This window comes from Cololabis saira, chromosome 10 (assembly GCF_033807715.1).
Source record: "Cololabis saira isolate AMF1-May2022 chromosome 10, fColSai1.1, whole genome shotgun sequence".
Taxonomy (NCBI): Eukaryota; Metazoa; Chordata; class Actinopteri; order Beloniformes; family Belonidae; genus Cololabis; species Cololabis saira.
Genome location: NC_084596.1, coordinates 25,571,909 through 25,585,558, shown reverse-complemented (window position 1 = coordinate 25,585,558; position 13,650 = coordinate 25,571,909). Strand labels below are relative to the sequence as shown.

Sequence of the window (13,650 nt, the reverse complement as noted above, 5' to 3'; positions counted from 1 at the left end):
AAATGTTATGATACATTTGTCCTAATAAATTGAAAACCTAGATGACACAATATATTCATGGCTCGGAAATTCAGAGGGTTATGTTTGAACTTAAAGAAACAGTAAAGTATATATTTTATATTTCACTTCAAAAATATTTATTATACAGTCAAATGGCCATGCAGTGGAAAGACACCTCATCCAGGTGTACGTCTGTCTTTTGCCCAGATAGCTTGGATGGGCTCCAGTCGACTCCAGAGATTCTCAATAAGAAGAAACTAATATAGTTAATGGATGGATGTAGTAAAATTTAAATGAATATATTGGGGCAGAGTGCATTTGTATTAAGAATTCACAACACAGTGTTTTTCTTGATGAGGCAATCACCAGCTGTATAGCGGCAGTAAGCATTTGCATGCTGAATACCAGAGCACACACTCATGCCTCACAATATAATTTTAAACCGTCCCATTATATCTCTAATAGATTACAGGACAGAATATTTAAATCTTTATTCAAGCAGGTGATTGTTAAATGTACAACAAGGTTCCCAAAAATCAATGAAACATGCAAGGTTGATTCACGGGTTTTGCTTGAATAACTGAGCTAATAGAAAAAGTTTGATCAAAATTCCCTCTCGCTTTCCAAAAGCAGTTTTGCTCATCGGCGGTCAGGGGCATCCTCCGAGATTATTGAGAGGCCTATTACTCAAAGGAGATTGATATAGTTCACATGCAAACAGTTAAATACTCATACTTTATCTCTGTCTGTTTTTTTCTTCTGGCACCACATTCGCAGTGTAGGAATTCACAGGTTTGAGCTTGTGTTGCAGAAGTGATTCCAGGGTAGAAAATGTGCTTTAAAACACAACACAGTGATTTACAGTACAACCTTGACAATATGATAATTGAATAAGATGACTTTCCTTTAAGATCATGTGACTTTAAGCCTGTAAATAATTACAACGATCAACAGCACAGATATAACTTATGACGTTTATGTTCAGTCACAGACCAGAGAGATAATTCCTCATAACATCAGTGTAAACAGACATCCTGCCACAACTGTGAACTGTTCAGTTTCTTATGATTTGTATGTCTCCTTCATTATCAATGTGTTATTTTCTGTTTTAGTAGCATTGACAAAAATGTTCATGCTACTAAAGTTGCTAACTTTTTATTACCAGCATGACATTTTGCTGTTTCTTTCAGTGGGTTTAACTTGGAAATAGACTTGATACATCGATACATCACAAACACACTAACACAAACTCCCTCTCTCCCCTGATGTGCTTCTTTGCTCACAATCCAAAACCTTTTACCCATCCATCCATCCATCCATCCATCCATCCATCCATCCATCCATCCATCCATCCATCCATCCATCCATCCATCCATCCATCCATCCATCCATCCATCCATCCATCCATCCATCCATCCATCCATCCATCCATCCATCCATCCATCCCCTATAGCTGTTAACAGGGTCACGGGGATTTAGTTGAAATAAAAATGGCACGGTCTTCTGTTAAACTGAGCACACTGACAAGGTTTCAGTAATAAAGGATTTTTAAAGTAAACCTTTTGATTTAAACTTCTGAGGTTGGTAAACACAAAAAATCAATGATATATTTAAAAGGTTTAAGGAATCATATCTCCTGGATAGCGCTGTATTCTATATCTTATTACCTTTTCCATTTAGAATTTGACATAAATTCTCCTTTTAAATAAAAGAATTCACCACATGTTGTCATGCAGCTTTTCAAAGTGTCTGATATGATAATTCAGTTGTTATCGTTTTCACTTATGTGTGTTTTCTAACACCAGCAAAGCAATATGTGAGGATTTTGTTAAATATATACATTGCTTTTCTGTCTGCGTCGAATTTCAGATGCTTATCATATTGTGGAAATATTCTCAGAGATAATGAGTGCAGTAGCTCAAAAAGAAGAAAAAAGAAAATATGACTGCATTCACCTGGCTTTGAGCTTGTGACTATAGGCTGATATTATCTTATATCCTCTCTTTTCACATACATTTTGATGCTTCATTTCAGCCTCAGCTGGTTTCTTTGCATATGATATGCATGCGCATGTACTTATCTACTTTTACTTAACGAAACCAAAACGGATACAACAAGAGGAGAGCATTGAAATCCCCATGACTGTGCAATCAGGCAGAATCCGGTGATTAGGAATCCATCCATCCATCCATCCATCCATCCATCCATCCATCCATCCATCCATCCATCCATCCATCCATCCATCCATCCATCCATCCATCCATCCATCCATCCATCCATCCATCCATCCATCCATCCATCCATCCATCCATCCATCCATCCATCCATCCATCCATCCATCCATCCATCCATCCATCCATCCATCCATCCATCCGGCAACAGGCCTACAGTAGTACACTGTACATGTGACCAGTCCATCCCAAAGCTCCTGTTTTACTATGTTTTCTTTTCAATTTGTCAGTTTCTCAGAGCCCCTAACACCTGTTGTGACTGCAACAAAGGGGACTGATTGATAATCAAATGATTATTCATGTTGGCAATGAAATGATCTTATTGCTTTATAAAGTCTTTTTCAATCCAATCTTACAAATGAGTACTCTTGGGGACCATAGGCTCTTTTCCGTCAAGTGCAGAACCCCCAGGCACGTATCCCTTGGCATCTGATGAAAATGTTCCCACTGTAGTGAGATTCAATAGAAAGTGATTGAGAGCTGCTCTTCCTTGCTCTCTCACGCTCTCTCCGCAATCCCAGCCATCCCTGCAGGATATCCACGGCCAGATCTGCAGCCTCAACCTGTGTATGCACTGCTGTGACAACGGCTGTGCTGTCTTTTAGAGATGATGACTATGTGTGTGCGACACAGAAAGAGAGCTGAGGGGAGTACTTAATATTATTCTTGAAATATGACATTTGTGTTACTATGTGGAGATGTTGGACCCTCAGACGTGATGCAACATATGTGTGCAACTTATTTTAAGGCAGAGAAGTTTGCATCCTTGTGCATTTCTGGTCTATTTTGTATTATCTATAATGTGAGCAGCCTAAAAAAAATAAATAAATCAGCACAAATATTCAGATTCAGATGTTCAGATTCAGACGACTTTATTAATCCCTTCGGGAGCTTCCCTCTGGGAAATTGACATCTCCATCTCACACACACACACAGCACTGTCATTTATATAAATAAATTAATACATAAATAAATAAATACATAATGGAAGAATCAATAATTTACATTTGATCATAACTGATATTCATGATCATAACTTGCCCCTGCAATGTGCATTTTACACTTTCGCCACCCTGCGTGTGTGTGCTGTGAGAGTCGGGTAGTGTTGTATTCAATTTAAATATTCCTGGCCCCTTGTAGTATATCCCTCACTCATTTGCCACAGAGGCACCACCGGTTCAAATAGCAACAGCTGGACTTTCCAATGCACCGGAGACTGAACAGCAGCACGCCACACAGGATCTATATCAAACTGTAACTTCACCTGTCAACGGCGAGCAGAGCAGCTGCAGCTGTGCCCACAGCCTTCGTCAGGTCACTGTCACGATCAGCCTTTTCAAATGAGTAATGAGCATCAAATGCATCATCAATCGCATTATCTCCCCTGTCTGTATGATCTAAATGGTTTTCTAAACTGGCAAGTGTAGTTTAACTGGACTGCATCAACACATTGTTGCAAAGTTATGCAGCTGTTATTGTAAGATAACACCAAGTATTACAATAGAAAGCAAATCTTATTGTGTGGAGTTTTGTGAGATAGAATAGCACACATAGGAATTGGGCATGGGACCACTTGTAATATATCTTTTTGACTAACCAGCTATTGTTTCCACACATCTACTCATTTCTGACTATGTAAACTCAGTTTCTCCTGGAAAACTAAAAGGAAAAAAACAGTTCATTATTGTATAATTGATCAAAAGAAAGAATATATTTTAATGTCAGTATGAGGCTTTTATAGCAGATTAACCAAACAGTGCCTCTCAGCTGGATCCTCTGTGTCACATTTAGAAGATATCTGCAGTCAGCAACCTTATTGTTAGGTAACTGCACGACTGACACGATGCAGAATAACACTATTTGATTATAACTAATCATTCTGAATTTAATGATAATACTACGTTCTATAGTCAGACCCTGTTCAGACCGGGCCTCGTAATCTGTACTAGGAAGTCCGATCACAAGAGGCCAATGCTATGAACAGAATCCAAAAGAGCTTCAGGAAAGAAAAAAAAAACGCTTTTGAAAGATTTGAATAAGATGTGAAGTAATATACCACATAAAGGAGTGATCATGATCATGGCCACAGTAAAAACAGTAAAGGACCATAATAATTCCTGCATATGCCCTTGCAGTTTGTGTGTATTGTCTGTAGCTATGATAGATAGCACATCATTACAGGTGTTAATTCACCGCTACCTTTTTATTGATACAATTGCTCCTTAAAGGCAGCAGAAGAAACAGAATGTGTCCTTTAAGGTAATAAACCTGAGAATAGAAAAAAAAAACATAACCAATGAAATCTGGTTTTTGTTTTGTTTTGTTTTGTTTTTCCTAATGTGTGCCATTTGATATGTATCAGCACAGAAGCTACAGTTTCTGCATTTGTGTGACCAGTTTATTGACTTTTGTCTCCCACTCAGTGATTTATCGTACAAACACTTTAGAGAAGAGATTTAAGGGCCTGTGAAGACCCAACTGAGCATGACTTGATCCTTTCAGCAAGATGCTGCAGCGTGCAAGAGAGATAGTGATCCCTTTCACTTTAAACTTTTGTTCCTCTATGCTCCTCTAGCAGCAGGGTTTTAATTATGTAAACGATCCAGCAATTTCCCAGCACTTCCTGACAATATTAATACTCAAAGATATTTTGTAGAACTGCTAAAATGCCTTTGTGATGCAATCAAGAACACAAAAAGATTAATTGAGATTGTTGAATCCCATCAATTTCAAAGAACAATGCACAAACAACGTCCCCACTGAGGAACTTGCTTTATACGTTTCATAATTAGACACGAGGGACTTATGAAAAGTAAAAGCAGTTATCTGGTGATGATAATGATTATTAATTATCTTTTACACTTACATTTTTTTCCCTTGTGCCTTTTGATCATCTGTAGTGGTTTCATGGGCATTTCTTTGTCTTTGCATCCCCTGGTATTTCCTTTTTGTAAACATGTATTATCCTCTTTGCATGAATTATTTTGGTTTGTTACCATAAATTGTGATGTAATGTGAAACATTTGTGCCTCAAAAACTGCTGGTAAAGTAAAAAAATACACAAGAAAGGTTTTGCATGCAAAGAGAGAGGTGGTGAGTGCTCACATCCACCCACACACACAGTAACACAATATATTGAACAGCAGGTGAGTTTAAATAAGGTTGTGTGGGAAGAAATAAAACACAGTTGATCAAACACCTGTAATTATTCTGACTGCAGGACACATACATATTTATTTATTTATTTACAAATCCTATTTCTATTTTCAGAGCATTAACCTTTAAGACTTAACCAACTTCTGTCATTAATCAACGATTATTATATCATAGCTGTCTGTGACTCAAAATGATCAAAAATATATTACTGCTGGTCATTCTTCACAGTTTGCATATTAGTCAGTTCATAAACTATTAGAAGGATGACTTGTTTTTATTTTGTGACATTTCTTCATTCTGTCAAACTGATACTCATACCTCATCTGCTCAGGTGAAGAGCTAATCCTGAAATTAGTGATTGTTTCCCTGAGTTATCAACTCAGTCATGTTGTGCCACAGCAGTAGCCCTGTTCCAGTTATCAAGAGTTATTAATAATTGTATTCAACAATTATTAATAATTAATAAAGTAGACTATTTATCAAATTGAATCATCAAAATGATTTTAATCCTAATCGGGGCACCACCTGTATTTCCAGGAAAAATTATAACTTTTAACAGCAGAAATCAGTCTCAGAAATAGATATTATTCTGCAGAGTACTAAATCTTACTATTATCACTACAGAATAACTGTTGAAGGCAATTACAGTTCGGCTCTAGCTCTGTCAAACAGCCATTGGGACCAGAATCTGTGTGAAACATCACAAACAACTTCTCATTAAAATCAATCAGCATTATTATTCACATCCAGGTGTCAAGCAGATGGAAAAGCGACACCATTGAATAAATCCTGATGGCGCACTACGTTAAAACATAAAACACTAATTATCAAAAAAAACAACAAGAATAAAAATAAAAATGCATGAATGGAAAAAGAAATCAAAACAATAAACATGTGATACAAAACGATCATCTATGGTTCAAAACAACGTGGCTGCACGTGGCCGGCCAAAGATGGCTGTGGTATTTAAAGATGGCGGCGCCCTCGCCACGCCACGTGCAATCAGACGGGATGACAAAACATGGCGTTTAAACCGTGTATAACTGGTGAAAAATGGTGCCACAAAATAAACAAACTATGATACCGATAGTTGCCGGCGTTACACAGTAATATACATATGGTAACTAAACATTAAACGCAAATTTACCTCTGAACCGCTCTAAATGAAACTGATCACCCAGGACCATAAAGCCTCACGCCTCCCGGGCTCCGGATCTGGGCTGCGGGCTCTGTCGGGGGTGATCAGGTTTCTGCCGGGGCTTCCCGGTGTAGGAGAGCTTCGTTTCGGCTCGGCTCCACCATGCGCCTCGGTTCCTCTGTCCTGTGGGGATCCCACCAGCAGTTCGTTCCTGCAGGGGTCCTCCAGGAGCGGGCAGCCGCTCAGCTCTCTCTCCTGTTCCTACTTTGAAAAGAAAAAACAGTCTTGCAGCGTGCAACAGCCGGGGCGATCTCTCCGAATCTACGGAGCCTCTTGACGCAGCCTCCAGGCGCGCGGGGACAGTCCACTAATCAGTGCCTGCGCTGCAGCGATCCGGTGCCGCAGGAAACCGCTCCGATTGCCCGGTAGGGCCCGGGGGGTAGAGGCCGGTCTTCCGACGTGCCTTTGGCACATAGCCAAGAGCTGACGAGCTGAGATGATGAAGAGAAAAGAGAGAGATTTGTGCTCCGCGGTCTGCGTGACGTCATGAGGGCCTGGCCAGTGATTGGACGCGCGCCTTTCAGGCGCCGCCCCCCAAGGCACACTGGTCTTTGTAGTCTCTGACTAGGCGGCCATTTTAGAAGGCACATTAAAGCCGATTTCAGGCCGGGGTTGAGCCGGCTTTAAAGTCGAATACACATATTCACCCAATGTTCATAAACATTCATAAGAGTTCACATGATCACTGGACGTAGTCCAACAGTCAGTAAACATGTGGATTACCAGTGTTCCTTACCTTTTGTCTTCTGGTGGACATTATTATGCATGTTGCCACTTGAAACATAAAGTATCTTAATTTTGAGGTGAAAAAAACAAAACCTGATGAAGGTTTCACTACTGTTGTTGGTGTTTTTATTAAAATGAGTGATACATCTTTGAATTTCCCGTGATAATAAAAAGTTTAGGAAGCAGCTTTTTGTTGTGTCTCTCATACAAAGTCTCTTTACAAAGGTTCAGGACATTAGTGTATAATCTTAGTGATGATGTATAATATCACTATGTTAAGTCAAACCTTTCATATCAGTGTATTGGATTGAAAGGAACTGAAAGAATTTTGACTAATTTTGTTTTCTTCATCTTCCAGTGACAATCACAGCTACAATCACATCTGTTTCTCTGCTTCCCTCTGGTATCCTTAGCCCCTTATTATGTGCTTTGAAATGCAAAATAAAACAATTTTCTACTTAAAGGTTTCAGGACTATGCGATAAGACCCGCTCAATGGCACATTAAGTGATTTTTACTCTGTGGAAGAAAAAATATGGTCCAAAACCCATTTTTATTGGGGCAAAGGGGGGAAAGCAGGTTTTGGTCTGGCAGGAGATGAATGGTGGTGGGAGGGAATCCATCTGCTGCATCAACACAGCGGAAATGGGATTGTCCACTGGCTACTGGTAAAAAGAAAAAAAAAAAAAGAAACTGTAACATGAAAATAATAATAATAAAAAAAACCCCGTCTCTGTGAGGGATGAGCCTCTCGGGTCATGCAAGACCCGAACACGCTTTGGAGCACAATGGTGTGTCTATGTTTTTATGTGTGTTTGAAAGAGAGAGTGATGGGGTGAGGAGGTCTTTTAGTCTGTTTCTAGCTCTTTGGTCTGTTTCTAGCTCTTTCCTCCTTTTTATTCAAACACACACACACACACACACACACACACACACACACACACACACACACACACACACACACACACACACAAATGTATTCATGGCTTTGTGCCATCTCACCTAAATACCTGCAATCTATCATCTGCAATATTTCATATTTTCTCAATTCAATAAGGTGATGTGATTTATGTAGTTGCTCCTGTGACTTTGGGGTAGAATTATGTTGAGTTTTTGGACGAGAGACCATAATATACAGTACATGACCTTTTTTGAGTTCTTATTTTTAGATGTGCATAAACAACAGTATTTATTTTTGTTTTTAATTAGTTGACTTGAGTTTATAATCATATGCAGAAGATATTTGAGAGACCTCTCATTTAGTATTTAAACAGGAATCTTCTAATATTACATGAGAAGTGGCAGGATTACCTTTTATACTTGAACATGTTTTGCATCATGTTACTCAAAGTAATGCTCAATGATGTTTGTGGTGATTGTCCTCGTGGCTATAGCCATGTACTCTGCAGTTCACTGCAAGGCAGACTGCAACAGGCCTTTAATAAACTTGGCTACAACATAATGTTTAATGTATGCAAAATGAACAAAAACAATATGTGCTGAATTTCAGCAAACTGTGATGCTGGCTGAGCATACGTCATCAGAGTGCAATATTAACCTGTGCTGCTCGGAAGTAATGAAACAAGCTAATAACTGAGCCGTTGCACTAGTGCAAATACAAGTATGGAAAAAAGGAAATCTTGAAGATGTAGCAGAAGAAGAGGATAGTGTGGACCAATTTGGGACGCGGATTTTGCACAAAAAAAAGCTGGAGCTATTGGTTTTAGCTAGCTAGTAGACGTAGGTACACTACTGGGCACAACGCAGAATAATTATTGGAACGTTGTGTGGGGTCCCAACATTGTTTCTACAGTGTTCTTTAAACATAATAAGCAGATACCAGTAAGATTCTTTCACTTTTTCCATATTTCCTCTATGGGAGACAAGAATAGCATATATTAGATTTAAAAGAAATGGGATTTATAGACATGCACAGTGTATATTTTTTCACAATGTATTTTTTGGGGGGGTAAATGATAAAAAAAAATAAAAAAAATCATAAAATACATGAAGTTTGTGCAGAAATTAAACATTGTTTGCAACATGAAAAGCAAATAATCACCACTATTATCATCTTGTGGAAGGCCTTCCTTCCATGAAAGTTGGTCCTGGGGATTTTGTTTGATACACATATGGATGCAAATTCAATAGAATATTGAATGCAGCAATATTGCCATGTGTCTCTTTAGCGATGCTGTCAACTTTTTTCTTTAGATTCATTTGTTAAACTGCTGCTTACACGAACGGACGTGAAATAAGACCTGATGGAAGAATTAAAAGAAATTGGCCACTAACCACTCACAAATCCTTGTAATCTACTCCCACACACATGTTTTGTGAATTCACAGTTTCAGTAACCATCGCTTCCATTCCTATTTTTGCCTCGTGACAACAGTGCACTTCAATCAGTGAGAAATTCTCCCCACCTGCCTGTCTCAGCGCTGCTGCTTATTGTTAGGTCGTTTCAACAACACAAGGCACAAGAATGGAAATCATTTTTTATGTGCAATCATTTCTGCCGTCTTTAATTTTTCATTTATGCGCCCATTTTTTTGCAATAACAGCATTTTTCAGTGGCTGCCTGCCCGAGAAATAAACAGCGGGAGTGTAATAAGATTTGCATTCAGAAGTGTCCCACAGTGTTGCTCTCACGCCTACGAAGGAGTTTGAGGAAGATAACGGTACCATCTGTAACTTTCCTTTCTCATGAAGGGACAGCATGGATAAGTCATACGAACAACTACAGTGGTGTGTAGTTGCATGTGTCTATGTGTGTGCTCACATACTGTAGTACTGCATTTAACTTTGAAAAGACTGTTTTATCTTTAGTGAGTGAACCTATTGCAGGCTATGGTTTTGTGAATACATTTCTGAGTGTCCAAAATAGTGAGTCACTGGATCATTTCCAATATATTTCCAAGTTCCTAATACGTTAAGCTTGTATAAAACAAGTTGATTCCCCTAATCCTGTTATTTAAATTCAAATGTCTCCATCACTGTCGGACTCATATTATACAGCTTAAAATATTGTCATCCTTATAATATTCTTACCTTTTCATCTACAAAGCAGCTGAGCCATTAACTGGTCTTGAATTCAGATGTGTGTTGTGTTAGAAACTGCTAATGTCGACTTGGGTCAGTTCATGCCACACCCGCTCGTTCTTGTTGTACACATATAAGCAATCAGTGGGAGGAGAAATGGACCCTAAAGTACTTGACTTGGACTTTTAATACTGGTTTCTTTTTCTTAATTACCTCCACGAGGACAACAACATTTTCTGTTTGCTACATAAGTTCTGTCAGTTAATTGTCTTGATTTTTCTCTCCCATTTTAGTTCACTCTCACCTCACTAAGTGTCCAGGATCAGCAGCCACAGCACTTTGCTGCTGCTGATTGACGGGTTTAAATAGGAATTTGAGTAATAATGGCGCTGCATAGAACTCATTTGTAACAAACACATGTGCAAATTTGCAAACAGTCTGAATTTGTTGTAGGAAGGCAGCAGAGAGATGTCGCGTATCTCTCGCTCATAGTATGTTTGAAGAGCTGAAGGTGGAACCTGTGTACCTTCCTTCTTTGGAAGAAAGCCAAGTGAAAATGACACCGTTTTTCAGAGAATTTGCAATTCCTCTGAGTTAAACTTAGCACGGCCAGCAAAGCTTGTCACCTCAAAGACGGCGAGTGAGATGCAGATGGGGCTTGGTTTTATGTTTGTGTGGGTGCAAGTGTGTGCATTTGAGGGACTGTGTGCAGGAGGTGTGTTGCAACATAAAAACCCAGCAGCACACCAGATGAGGAAGTAAATTAGAACTTTTTAAGTTTTCCAAGTTTAAAGAGGTTCCTCGATTCGCTCTTGCTCTTTCTTTGCAGGGAAAGCTGTTAATGCACACAAGGCCCTGAACACTGTGTGAGCTTTTGCTTGTTTATATGTTTAATTTGAAAATAGGATAATGGAGGGACAGCTTGTTTGTGGTGCAAAAAAAAAGGCTGACTTACACAGCTAAATTAGGATGTAGACATTTCCAGTCTACGATTTGGAGAACACTTTCCTTTTAGGCACGTTTCACCTGTTTTTCTGTTTTTGTACTTTGCATTTTAGTATGTGAGAAGTGACTTTAACTGCAAGCACTTTCCTTTTCAAACTATTTCCAGATAATTGAACGCAGACTGAAAGCACTTCGAATGTGTAATTATTGTAATGCTGATTTAATGTCTCCCTTGTCTTGGGCAGGTTGGAGTCACAGAGAGGCTGGCCACAGGAGAAGAAAATCCTCAAATAAAAGGTGTGTGCAGGCACAGGAACAAAAGCACACACCTACATGTTAAGACCCAACCCCCCGAGGCTGCAGTGTAATGTTCAATTTAATGGTCTAATGTTCCTTAATGACTACTTTATGCACATGGGCTTATTGTGCTTCTATCAACCTGAAGCACATCTAATCACACAATTAGGCCTAATCTTTGGCTAATTTTCATGTATGTATTCAGCACCATAACTGGGTTTTCAGTCAGAAAACAAATGGATTGAGTTAGCTGTCACATGGTAGCTACACACACACACACACACACACACACACACACACACACACACACACACACACACACACACACACACACACACAAAGTGTCATCTATTTGCTCAGACACAAATTTTGGTGAAACGAGTGCCACATCTAAATGTGTCTGTGAAGGCTGTGCAGTTAAAATAGAAGTCGAAAACAATGTTTCTATACAGAAAAAAATCATTTAATACATGAAAAATACAATACACTTGGACCCATATACTTAGGTATTATTTTTTTTATTTAAATTTTTTTTTTATCTGGAACTAATTAAGTGTGGAAGGGTTGTGCTTTTAAACATCTCACATACCCTGGGGGGGCTGAAAGGTTGGCTGTGGCTGGTTGTAGATTGTGTCATACTGGCACAGAGCCACAACATACCTTCCCCAGCAGCTCCAGCATCTTTTATTTAAATTTGATAATTTTGCAGGTTCAAGTAGCCTATATATTTTTGCATTGTTATATAGCTCAACACAAAAACAGCTGGGTACTAGATTCAAAGGCTTTGGATTGACCTACAACATCATATTAGTGGTGCCGGAGACACGCAAATGCGAAAAAAGGGTTTCCATTACACTTTTGTGATAAACTCACCCGTAACTTTATTCCTCTCATCTATAGCATCCATTTCAATTATATACAAATTGTAGAGCCAGTAGCTACTGTCCTTACTGAGGCATTAACAAACTGAGCTGACGTGAAGGTAGAACAAACTTGAAGCGGGCTCCATTTCAGAAATGTCTGCAATTTGGAAATATTTCAAATTGGACAGCAAATGCATTGCTATAGCAGCTTTTACTGGTTTCAGTTTGGGATTGGGTTGGATGGAAAGGAAATAGCTGTTTAACGTTTTTGTGGATTGCCAAATGCTTAGTCTGGGACTCAGCGTCGCCCTGTACCTCAAAATCAAGCGAACTCAGGAGCAAAAAAATGTGATTGGGACATCCCTACTTCCCTCTGCACTTCCTTTAGTGCATTGCAATAACACATTAACATTCACCTCTGGATGGGAAAGACAATTGTCCCTATAATGTATGTGGCTTTATACAATGTGTGGATGCTAAAAACTCCCTATCAATGACTTTTCATCATCAGTGTTATCACTGATTCTGACGAATTGCTGCATTTTAGTACAGAGTCGCACTTGTCTGATGGTATTTTATTATATTCAGAAGAAAAAGGTCTAGTTTTGTGGTCTGTCAGAGGTTTGTCTTGAAGTATTTGGATTCCTTTTCCTGTACAGCCTTGATCTGATGCCTTCACAGTATTAACCCTTACATGAATTGGCATACTAAAACTGACACATTTATCAGTTATGGGTGAGTTAACTTGAGGTTTGAGTTTGTTTGATTGTTTTTTTTTGTGCTTTTCTTATGCATACAACTCAGATTTGCTGGAGGAAGGGATGAACATTTCTGTCAGAGCTTTGATCTTAAATGTATGCCTGACAATATCCAATGCATCCTAGTGCATCTGGAGATTTATTTATAGATTTGTGTTCTGCTGTTTAGAATTGGGTTGAATCAGGAAAGCAGTTTGGGGAATTAGCTTTCACAATGGGTCAAGTAAATGTTTCAAGATAATACTGCAGAACCATAAGAAAGAGAAACATTAGAGGTTAGGACCTGTAAATGGTGGATAGTAGGAAGAAAAGGGCAGCCTTGTCACTGATTAAACCCCTGCAATCATTGGACAATTCATTTGCCAATCATTGTCCTGGCAAATTGAACATTTATGCAGATGGCGCCCAAGACATACAAACGTTGCAATACTTGTT

General features: G+C 38.9%; 1 protein-coding gene across 4 annotated transcripts in view; it reads left to right on the top strand.

Annotated features, from left to right (window-relative positions):
* Positions 1-13,650, top strand: part of tnr (tenascin R (restrictin, janusin)) — a 191,503-nt gene that overhangs the window by 68,916 nt on the left and 108,937 nt on the right. For all 4 annotated transcript variants that reach the window (XM_061732269.1, XM_061732270.1, XM_061732268.1 and 1 more), the window contains one exon: positions 11,543-11,594. The gene's annotated coding sequence lies outside the window, so the exon portion shown is untranslated. The remainder of the gene's footprint in view (positions 1-11,542; positions 11,595-13,650) is intronic.